The sequence below is a fragment of the Polypterus senegalus genome, chromosome 9 (assembly GCF_016835505.1).
Source record: "Polypterus senegalus isolate Bchr_013 chromosome 9, ASM1683550v1, whole genome shotgun sequence".
NCBI classification, from domain to species: Eukaryota; Metazoa; Chordata; class Cladistia; order Polypteriformes; family Polypteridae; genus Polypterus; species Polypterus senegalus.
In genome coordinates, this window is record NC_053162.1 from 173,696,843 (window position 1) to 173,708,484 (window position 11,642).

Here is an 11,642-nt window from a genome sequence, read left to right on the forward strand (position 1 = left end):
AACTTTACTGTGAACATAAGAATTATTTTTAACCACGTCCAGAAGTGGCGTTGATTTCTCTGGACTCGGAGGCCTCTGGGATGGATCAACACACCTTGGAAATGTATACTGTGGTCAGACGCCTTAGTATTCCAGATCTTTTTTTTTTATGGACGCTGTGTGCTTCGGACCAAAGACGAAAAGGACCATCCAGACTGTTATCAGCAACAAATCCAAAAAGCCTGCAGGATCGGTCATGCTATTGTGGGATTAGATAGATAGATAGATAGATAGATAGATATGAAAGGTGCTATATAATAGATAGATAGATAGATAGATAGATAGATAGATAGATAGATAAATAGAGTGAAAGGCACTATTTAATAGATAGATAGATAGATAGATAGATAGATAGATAGATAGATAGATAGATACTTTATTAATCCCAAGGGGAATTTCACAAATTTTCTGGTTGTGGGCACTGTTTAATTACCGGGCCCGAATACCGAATTTCGTTTCTGCACATGGATGTTGGAATGACAATAAAAGATCCTCGATGTCCTCTGTGACCTGAACAGGGTTACGTTGGTTTGACAATATTATTGCGTTTTCTTATTTACCTGTATCATTTTTTCCTTTAACTTAAGAAAGCTGTACATTGCATTCTTTTCATTATCTACCTTCTCCCGCTTGGATATATTTTTCGTAAATATAATATTCAGTTTCACTGTTATGCTGGTGACACCCAGCTTTATCTGTCCACCAAACCTGATTCTGCTCTCCCCCCATCCTCCCTCACTCTCTGTTTAGCTGAACTAAATACATGGTTCTCTTTTAACTTTTTTTAAACTCAACAGCAATAAATCAGAGCTTCTCCTGGTAGGCTCTAAATCAACATTATCCAGAACTAATAGTTTTTCTATTGCTATCAATAACTTGCCGGTCTCTGTTTCCCCATGTGTGAAAAGTTTGGGTGTCATCCTTGACAGTACTCTGTCTTTTAATTCACACATCAATAATGTCACTCGGTCTGCTTATTTTCAGTTGCGTAACATCAATCGTCTCCGTTCCTTTCTTACTCCACAGGCCACTGCCATTCTTGTTCACAGCCTTGTTACTTCTCGGCTTGACTATTGTAATTCACTTCTTTTTGGTCTTTCTCAAAAATCAATTCATAAGCTTCAACGTGTTCAGAACTCTGCTGCCCGTATTATCGCCAGGACCCCTTCTATTCACCACATCACCCCTGTTCTCCAGCAGCTCCATTGGCTTCCGGTCAAATATCGCATTAACTTTAAAATACTTCTGTATACATTTAAGGCTATTCATCATCTCTCTCCTCCATATCTCTCTGATTTGGTACAGATCATCATCCCATCTCGGTGTCTCAGATCCTCTTCTTCTCTTTCTCTCTCTGTCCCTGTCCCCCGTCTGGCCACTATGGGGAGCAGGGCTTTCAGTTGCTCTGCTCCTCGACTTTGAAATTCCCTACCTCCTGAAATAAGAAACATCACCTCTTTCTCTCTTTTTAAGTCTAGACTAAAAACTCACCTATTCAAAATAGCTTATCCCACATAACTTTCTCCATTTTCCTATCTTGGAACTGTTTTATGATCTTGTAAATTACCTGCTCTTTTGCCTGCTTTTTATTTTTTTTACTTTTATTATTTTTACTGTGTACAATGTCCTTGAGTGTTCTGAAAGGCGCTTTCAAATAAAATGTATTATTATTATTATTCTTCCCGAATTAGTTTTGAAATGGTATGTGTGTGTTTTGCACACTTTAATAACACAAAAAAAGGACTCTCCTCCTTGCTTTCTCGTCCCTTCATTTTTTACCGCCGCTCTCTGATTGCTGCCTCACAACGGGTTTAACAAACGAAAAGTTAACATTATAAGCTTTCAATGCAAGCCAACACCCAAAACGGGTCAATTAGGAAAAAGGATATATAAATACTTTTTAGAAACCATGCTTATATTAAGTTAAAAAGTGTACTAAAAAGTAAAAAATAAGTCTCTCATACATCACTGGTAAAATAAAAGGTGGGCGCTTTTGCTAAAATTTTATTGATTGATGAAAAGTGCCCACCTTGCCCAGGGTTTGTTTCCTGCCTTGCGCCCTGTGTTGGCTGGGACCCCCGTGACCCTGTAGTTAAGATACAGCGGGTTGGATAATGGATGGATGGATGGATAGATGACAAGCGCCCACGCTTTTATTTTACGAGTGATGTATGAGAGACTTATTTCTAACTTTTTTACTTAATATAAGCGTTGTTTTAAAAAGTATTTTTTATATATATATTATTTTAAACTTTTTAGTCTTGGGTTTGTTTTAGTATAATTTTGTAATCAATATTTGAACACTTCCTTTAATATTTCTATCTGTTATTAGCGCCATCTATTGGCGAAATCTTTAACTATTCTTCACATGAAAATTTCATTCCTTAATTAACATGGATAAATTGATCAATTGGTGAAACTGATTATTGATTCATGTATTGTCATCGGAAGTAAGTGTGCAAAATTTCCAAGTCATTTGGACAATAGGAAGTGGGTTAAATGCAATTCATTTCCGGCGCCGCATCCGAGTGGCAGCCTTTCCAGCAGCTCCGTATATGACTTTATCTTTTTACCTTTTTCTCTCTATTTTTCTCTATTTCACTAATCACTTCTACCACTTTCTTCTATGTGGAACTGCTCCCTGGACACTTTTTACTATTTTACTACTTGACATGGATTTTTACACTCCGAGAATCGCCTATTCAAGTAGTCAGCTTAAAGCACTGAGAAGAAATGCTTGTGGTTCCTTATTTACCTGACGAGGTAGGAAGACGATATCGGGGCAGCCGAGCCGGCGCAAAGATAAAAGATAAGATTAAATCGAGACAACTTGAGAGAAAATGGCGTTATAAACCGTCGGTGCCTTCTGTGATCATGGGCAATTCTTTACTTATTTTTGTGAATTTCCCCTTGGGAATAATAAAGTATCGATCTAAATATCGATGATTAGATTTGTAACAGGCAACAAACAGGTGAAGTTAAAAGACGCGTGGTAATAATAAAAAGGAACTCGCAGAATACAAGAAAAGGCGGATAACAGCAAGAGGACAGAATCGGCAGGTGCACAAACGACTCGAATACATCATAAACAGTAGCAGACGATCCTGATTCAGTTTTCCACAGCAGTCATCGAGTCTGATCTCAGCTCGTCCATAACAGATCAATGACAAAAACAGGCTTAAGCGAATAGTCAGTCGGGTCTGCCCACCTTACTGGATCTGTATTATTAAAGAGTCACGAAATGGGCTATGAAAATTATTACTGACACCTCACACCCAGGCCACAACCTTTATGAACTTCTTCCATCAGCCAGGCGTTACAAATTAATATACGTCAAAACTGATAAAAGAAAAGTTTTTTCCCTCACCGTCCATCAAGCTCACTAATGCTTAGCTTCATCCCCCAAACCTCCCAGCCTTGCAATACTTGTTTTTTTTTTATCGTTTCCAGGGTTTACTTCAGCATTTCTTGCACTGAGTGGCACTCTGCACTTTGTATGCATATATATTTACATTCTGTCTTTTTTTTAAATCTCTCAGCTGTGTGATTAACTGTTGTGTGTATGTCGATTTGTAATTATATACTTATAATTGGAAAGTCGCCACAATCGGAGTCAAATTCCATGTATGTGTGCACAATTGGCCAATAAACCCGATTCTGATTCCAAAAATACAAGCGCACGCTCAGAGTGCAGAAGCCATAGAAATGTGCGAGGGATAAACATGTATTAAGCAAAAATAAATTGCCTCGTGGACACACGTAACTGAACATAACAATAATAATAACAACATGAATATGATTTTCACCATGTTTCAAATTTACTAAAACGTGTTTACAAATGCATGCACGCCTTACTTTCATGAAGAGTTCTTCTTCCCACTACAGAAGGCACTTCTCGATCCGGAAGTAAAATAACATTAATCGGAACAGATGTCCTCTTATAATGCACAGAAAACTATTAAAATATGTATCAATACGCTAATCAAAGCGAAGAAGTTATTTTTCTAATAAAAGGGGAGCGCCACTTCAATATTCGTGTTCCACATGTGAGATTTTGTTTTCGGGTTCCGTCGCGAAGTGATGACGTAAAATGAACCCCGCGTTCATCAATGTATGTCACTGGCCCGGCCATCTTGGAGCGGTCGTCCTCGCATTTTCAAAGCAGCGTAAGGTGTAATGGTTTAATGGTTTTACTTGAAGCGTCGACAGTCACAAAACAGCGCAACTTCTAAACGCAAGGCGAGACACAATCCGCAGACAAGACAAGAAAAGCTCACTTTTTCCACAGCTGAGGGCTAGCTTGCATTTTAACACCAGCGCAGAGTTTCACAAAGGATCCCCTGTCCTTTGCATTGCTCGCAGTTCTCAAAAGAACAGTTTGCCATTGCCGTACTAAATGGAATTCTGTTTGCGACACTGCAGGCGTGCTGTTTTTACAGGCTCTCCTGCAGCTGATTCTTAAGTTGGCATTCCATCATGCAAATGAGCAACTCCTACTATGGATGACACATCCCAGGTTGACGCTACACATCAGTACTGTTACATAGCCCTCCCTTCAATGTCACTGTCACCAGCCACCACTTCCAAATCCTCGCAGTGGCACACAGCTCTTTAGAATGGCATGGTGGTCTTTGTTTTCGTGTAGCCAGTGGCAAAAACACATTAGCAGGGGTCTTGAATACTTTGTTGTTAGGTGGCACAGGATGGATGTCGAGTGCCGTGTTGTCTTGCAGAGCAGGTGAGGTGTTAAACCCCACACTTCTGTGCAGTAATCTGATGATTACAAGTGAACAGATTAGCCTCCTTGTGTGGTGCTAAAAATGTATGTGTTGGCCATTTTTCTTCATTCAACTGATGTTACAAACACCATTGCAGGTCTGGATCAGAGCTTGGAGACTCTCCCTCCATTTGCCTTGTAACAACAGTGAAAGCTGCCTCATCGTTCACCTATGCAGCCCTGCTTCACACAGCTTACCTGTGCTCAGTGGCAACTCTATCTGTCACACCTTTTCCTAGCCCCATGAGTCTGAAGTAATTCCAGTGAAAGTTGGCAGATGTAGAAGTGTTGGTGGGGCTACAGAGGTAGCAGTCTCTCAGCTATCTTCCCCTCTGTGCTGCTGCTGCAAAAGGTACACCAGGGGCCTCATGAATAACTGTGTGCGTAGAATTCACACTATAACATGGCGTACAGACAAAAACGGAAATGTGCGTATGCACAAAAAAATCCAGATGCATAAATCTGTGCGAACGCCAACTACCACCTTCTTCTGCTACATAAAGCCCAGTCAATGTGAAAAGTAACGCATGTACACGCGCCTGCTGTCCTGCCCCATCTCCTCCCAGAATTATGCCTCTTTGAATATGCAAATCAATATAAATAGCCCTTAAGCTCAGCATTCTGTGAAAAGGCAATGGCAAAAGCACGGGGGGTTGGAATAGAAGAATTTCAGTGAATACCAAGTGGAGGCAAAGAAAAACGTACTATTTGTTGGTTTAAACAGTGGTATAAACAACAAAAGGAAGTTGATCGAGTGACATAGAGTGTCGGAGAAACTCGAAAGCTCACGTTCACAAAGTCGCACAGTGCCCGAAATAAAAAAGAAATCACATATCAAAGTCGCCGTGAAAAGGCAAGTCATAGCCCACTGTCTGAGTGTCATTTGAAAGCTAATTAGGGTACAGAGAAAAAAAATAGGCATACAGTGGGGGAAAAGCACAAAATGTCAACTTTAATCTCGAAATTTCCACTTTAATCACGTAGTTTATTTTGTCATTAAAGTAGAACATCATAAACGTAATCTTAAAATTGTTTAATTTACTAGTTTCTCAAATCCCATCTTAACTAAAGTAGCACGTTAAATGCTTTGTTTTGTATGTTCTTGATTTCTTGATGCTGTATACAGATAATTCTCTTTCCGATCAGCTGCTGAGCTGTGATTCACACTCAGATACAGTGATATAAATACTCCGAGTGGTGCAGTGAGAGTAATATGGAAAAAGATGATCCACTGTGGCAACCCCTAACGGGAGCAGCTGAAAAAAGAAGAAGGTGCAGTGAGAGTAACAACGCTAAAGCAGCTGTGGTATTTGGAATAGTTTGACCATTCTGTGGACCATTATATTGTTATAGGTTAATTACAATCAGATGCATTAAATTAATAAACAATATGCTGTTCATTTCAGTGTAGTTATAAAGCCTCATCAGGGATGTGGATCTAAAAAAGAAAGGGAAACCACACTGGAACAGTAGCACTGATTTGACTCTGAGTGCCGACAATTTACAAAACCGAGTGAAGAACTTGCGTACACCAGGGTTGGAGCTACCATGAAAATGTGTGTGGCTTTACACCAAGTTTAGGTTTTATACATCACGATTTGAACGTGGAAACGTTAGTATGCAACATTTTCGTGCGTACGCACCGTTTATACATGAGGCCGCAGATCCCTGATTTCAGCCTTGGGACGCCCTGCATCTCCTCAGAATACCCAGTCATGCCCACTGCAGACTCTGCAGTAGTCTGCATTTTGTTAAATCGGACAGTAAATCTTACCTTCATCATGCTTTTGACACCAGTGTCGCGTTGGCACAGAGTACTGATACGGATCCTTTTTCTCTTTACATGGGACTTTTAGGTGGCTCGTTATCTTTAAAAAGTCAGCTTACCTTTGCCGCACTTCATGGAACTCATTTGTGACTCTGCAGGTATGCCCGTTTTGTAAAGAAAACCTGCCAATGGCTCTGAAGCTGCTCATTTGCAGCTTGGATGATAAAGTGGATCCTGTGTCACCCAAAGAGTTCTAGTTTTGACCTGTCTGTCCATAGGGCATTTTTCCAACAGGCACTGAGATCATTCAGGTGTTTCTTTGCCAATTTCAGATAAGCACTGATGTTACTCTTTGAAAGCAAAGATTTCCACCTTGCTACTTTTACTTGAATCCCATTTTACCCTCAGTCTCTTTCTTATCACGGAGTCCTTACCAGTGACTTCAGCTGAAGCTGGAGAGGCTTGTGGTTCTTTCATTGTTATTCTGGGAACATCTGTGATATTCTGAAAGAGCTGTTGCTGTGCTCTTGGGATCATTTTGTCAGACAGGCAATTCCGGAAAAGATTCACCACTGGTTCAAATGTCCCTTTTTTCCTCATCTCTTTTTATTTGATAGTGGCATAGCGTTCTTCTACAAATCTTATGGTAACATCTCCAATCTCATGATGAGGATCAATATTTGGTGTGGTTTAGATTAACCTTTAGCATTTAGTCAAATGATCAATTTATTTTAGTCAACTGTTTTTGACTAAATAAGTAAGTGGGCTATTACTTTTTCACAGGGACAATACAGGTGTTGGGTAACTATTACTTAAACATATTAAGTATCAATTTAGAAATGGTTGGCCTATCTAAAATTACTATTTGTTTAAAGATCTGAAGCCATTAACTGTGGCAAATACACAAAAATAGAGGATATATTTGCTGTTAAACAGTCCCAGAGCTTAGACGACTCGCAGGCATCGGGAATCCATGACCCATCTTCTCCTGCACAGGACTCCATCCCTGGTCCATGGGTGCTGGATACCGGATTTAATTTCTCCATCTCAAAGCAGCATCACTCTTCCTCGGTGTGTTCTCAGGGAGCAAGCGCTGCCAATTTTCGCCTGCTCACCTGTGCTCGTCCCGCAGCAAAGTCTACTTCTATCAAGGCTGCTCTCTTGAACCCGAGATCAGTGTCTAATAAACCTTTTATTCTGCAAGACTTTATCTCAAATAAACTGGATTTCTTTTTCATCACTGAGACCTGGATTGTAAATGGTGACTCTTCATGTGTTACTGACTTGGTACCATCAGGTTATTCATTTTTAAACTCTCCTCGGCTGACTCGTCGTGGTGGGGGCATTGCCACTGTTTCTAAAATGATGTTCTTGTGTCGAAGCCTTACAAGGGGTCCATTTAGTACCTTCGAAATGCAACTTTTCAAAGTGTGCAGCTCCCCTTCTTTGGTGTTTGCTGTGGTTTATAGACCTCCTGAAATTAATGATATCTTCATTTCTGAATTCTCTGACCTCCTGGCTGATATTACCCTCTCCCATGACAAAGTTTTTATTGTTGGTGATCTTATTCTTACACGTGATATTTCAGTTAATAATATTGATTTATGCGATGTCTCTTTTACTGATCACTTTTCTATAATGGATTTGAATATTACTGTTGATGTTCCTACTACTAGTTGTGCTCCATGCTGTTCTCACTTTTTAAATTCTTCTTTTATATCCGATTTTAAAAGTATATTCTCTTGTCTTGATGTACATGTCCAATGTGATGGTATCGATGATTCCATTTTAGAACTTAATTCTTCTTGTAAAACGGTTTTAGACTCAATCGCTCTACTCAAGTACGCTGTAATAAGGGAAGACCTGCTCCCTGGCTAAATGAAACTATGCGATCGCTGCGCCGCGCCTCTCGAACTGCAGAACGCCATTGGAAAAAAGATGGACCGATTGTTTCTAAACAGATTTTTAGGACAGTGGGGATGTTTTTCAACGGCAGGAACTGGGAGACTAGTCGGGATAAAGGGAAAGATGACTGCAGCAATGTACAGAGACATCCTGGATGAAAACCTGCTGCAGAGCGCTCCTGACCTCAAACTGGGGTGACGGTTCATCTTTCAGCAGGACAACGACCCTAAGCACACAGCCAAGATATCAGGAGTGGCTTCAGGACAACTCTGTGAATGTCCTTGAGTGGCCCAGCCAGAGCCCAGACTTGAATCTGATTGATCATCTCTGGAGAGATCATAAAATGGCTGTGCACCGACATTTCCCATCCAACCTGATGGAGCTTGAGAGGTGCTGCAAAGAGGAATGGGCGAAACTGGCCAAGGATAGGTGTGCCAAGCTTGTGGCATCATATTCAAAAAGACTTGAGGCTGTAATTGCTGCCAAAGGTGCATCGACAAAGTATTGAGCAAAGGCTGTGAATACTTATGTACATGTGATTTCTCAGTTTTTTTATTTTTAATAAATTTGCAAAAACCTCAAGTAAACTTTTTTCACGTTGTCATTATGGGGTGTTGTGTGTAGAATTCTGAGGAAAAAAATGAATTTAATCCATTTTGGAATAAGGCTGTAACATAACAAAATGTGGAAAATGTGATGCGCTGTGAATACTTTCCGGATGCACTGTATATATAATGTGTATTACAGCCAAAACCCGAAGTTCGGCCAGTTCCTGAATTGGCTGGCCAATTCGCATTTTGGCTGAAGGGTCTGGCCAAAGTCCGAATTACTAGAAATGACCAGTGTATATGCTACTTTGTGGTGAGAACTCCCTGGCCAAAATTCGATGAGCTGATTTAAGACTGTCCGCTCAAAGTGTGAAGATGCTTAAAAATTTCAGATGCAGATTCAGAAGTGAGTTTTCCATTCTGCACGAGAAACTGCTCAAGGCGGGTCTTGTTCAGAAACCGGACGCCACTTGAAACAGCCTTCCCCTCGCCCACATACTAACCTTAAGGTCAATAAAATAGGTCCCTGATGTTAAGTCACTATTATAGGGCTCAAATGATAACATAAATGTGAAACCTACTTATATACCTAATCTTAATTATTGTGAAACAACCAAGTGGCGTCCGCTTTCTGAACAAGAGCCGCCAAGGCTACAATCGATGGAATCGCACTACTAAGTGCGCAACAAATCGCTGCTCATGCTTTTTTTCTTCCGACTTTGGCTGATCACCCCGTGCCATTTCACAAACTGGCCAAATCCCGAAGTAGAGGTAAAGATCGGACACTGGCCGGTCAATTTACAGCAACATTGGCCAATTCCCCGATTTGGCCAGACACTTCCCGCTTTGGCCAATTTCGGGTTTTGGCCGGAACATACATACATATATATATATATATATATAACTACTCAAAAAAATTGAAGGAACACTTTGAAAACACATCAGATCTCAATGGGGGAAAAAAAAAAAATCCTGCTGGCTATCTTTACTGATATGGACTGGTAATGTGTTAGGAATGAAAGGATGGCAGCCACATCGTTTGATGGAAATGATCAACTTACAGAGGGGCTGAATTCAAAGACAATCTGAAAATCAAAGGGAAAAAATGTTGTGGCAGGCAGGCGAGTCCATTTGACCAAAATTTCATTGCAGCAACTCCAAATCTTACTCAGTAGTTTGTAATAATAATAACAAAAACTGTGTTAATCACAGTGTTAATGTGTCATCAAACCAGAGAATCTTATTTCTCACCATCTCAGAGTCCTTCAGGTGTCTTTTAGCAAACTCCAAGATAGAACTTTTTGGCCTTAATTCTAAGCGGTATGTGTGGAGACAACCAGGCACTGCTCATCACTTGTCCAATACAGTCCCCACAGTGAAGCATGGCGGTGGCAGCATCATGCTGTGGGGGTGTTTTTCAGCTGCAGGGACAGGACGACTGATTGCAATCGAGGGAGAGATGAATGCGGCCAAGTACAGGGATATCCTGGACAAAAACCTTCTCCAGAGTGCTAAGGACCTCAGACTGGGCCGAAGGTTTACCTTCCAACAAGACAATGACCCTAAGCACACAGCTAAAATAACGACGGAGTGGCTTCACAACAACTCTGTGACTGTTCTTGAATGGCCCAGCCAGAGCCCTGACTTAAACCCAATTGAGCATCTCTGGAGAGACCTAAAAATGGCTGTCCACCAACGTTTACCATCCAACCTGACAGAACTGGAGAGGATCTGCAAGGAGGAATGGCAGAGGATCCCCAAATCCAGGTGTGAAAAACTTGTTGCATCTTTCCCAAGAAGACTCCTGGCTGTATTAGCTCAAAAGGGGGCTTCAACTAAATACTGAGCAAAGGGTCTGAATACTTAGGACCAGGTGATATTTCAGTTTGTCTTTTTTAATAAATCTGCAACAATTTCAAAAATTCTTTTTTTTGTCTGTCAATATGGGGTGCTGTGTGTACATTAATGAGGGATAAAAATTAATTTAAATGATTTTAGCAAATGGCTGCAATATAACAAAGAGTGAAAAATTGAAGGGGTTCTGAATACTTTCCGTACCCACTGTGTATATATATTAATTATATGGTTAGGGATAGCTTTTCAACTAAGACGGAAAAAGTAATATTTGTACATCTATATCATGCATAGCAAAAAACAAAACAGCAAGACAAAACTTTAACAAATGAAGAAGAACAGAAGGGAAAATAATTTTTGAAAATACAATAATTAAAAACTGCCCTAGCCGCCTTAGTATTATGTTTAACCTGGGAAAAATGAGGCAAGAAATGCTATTATGAGTAATAAAATCATGGAAATACCAAAACATTTAAAGTAATAACAGTAGGAAAGATATTTTGAGTGTCCACTGCCATACTGATTTAGTACACGTCCTTTGTGCGACATATTTTGAAACAGTCGCTGACTTTGTAATCAGGATAGTAGAAGCGTGTTTCTCTGTGCACTTTTCTGGTATTTGTGCATGAGAGGGCGGAACGTCAGTAATTGATCTGCATGATTGATGCCCCCCTTGTGTTGTTGTAAGCTACCAGAGCACTTAGGCTTAGTGACTTCCACATTTCCCCTGACACATGCATTGTCAGTTTCT

At 40.4% G+C, this 11,642-nt stretch overlaps 1 protein-coding gene across 2 annotated transcripts in view; it reads right to left on the reverse strand.

Moving 5' to 3' along the window:
* Positions 1-4,102, reverse strand: part of LOC120536008 (transcription termination factor 1-like) — a 61,522-nt gene extending 57,420 nt beyond the window's left edge. For both annotated transcript variants that reach the window (XM_039764287.1, XM_039764288.1), the window contains exon 1: positions 3,895-4,102. The gene's annotated coding sequence lies outside the window, so the exon portion shown is untranslated. The remainder of the gene's footprint in view (positions 1-3,894) is intronic.
* Positions 4,103-11,642: the final 7,540 nt, after the last annotated feature.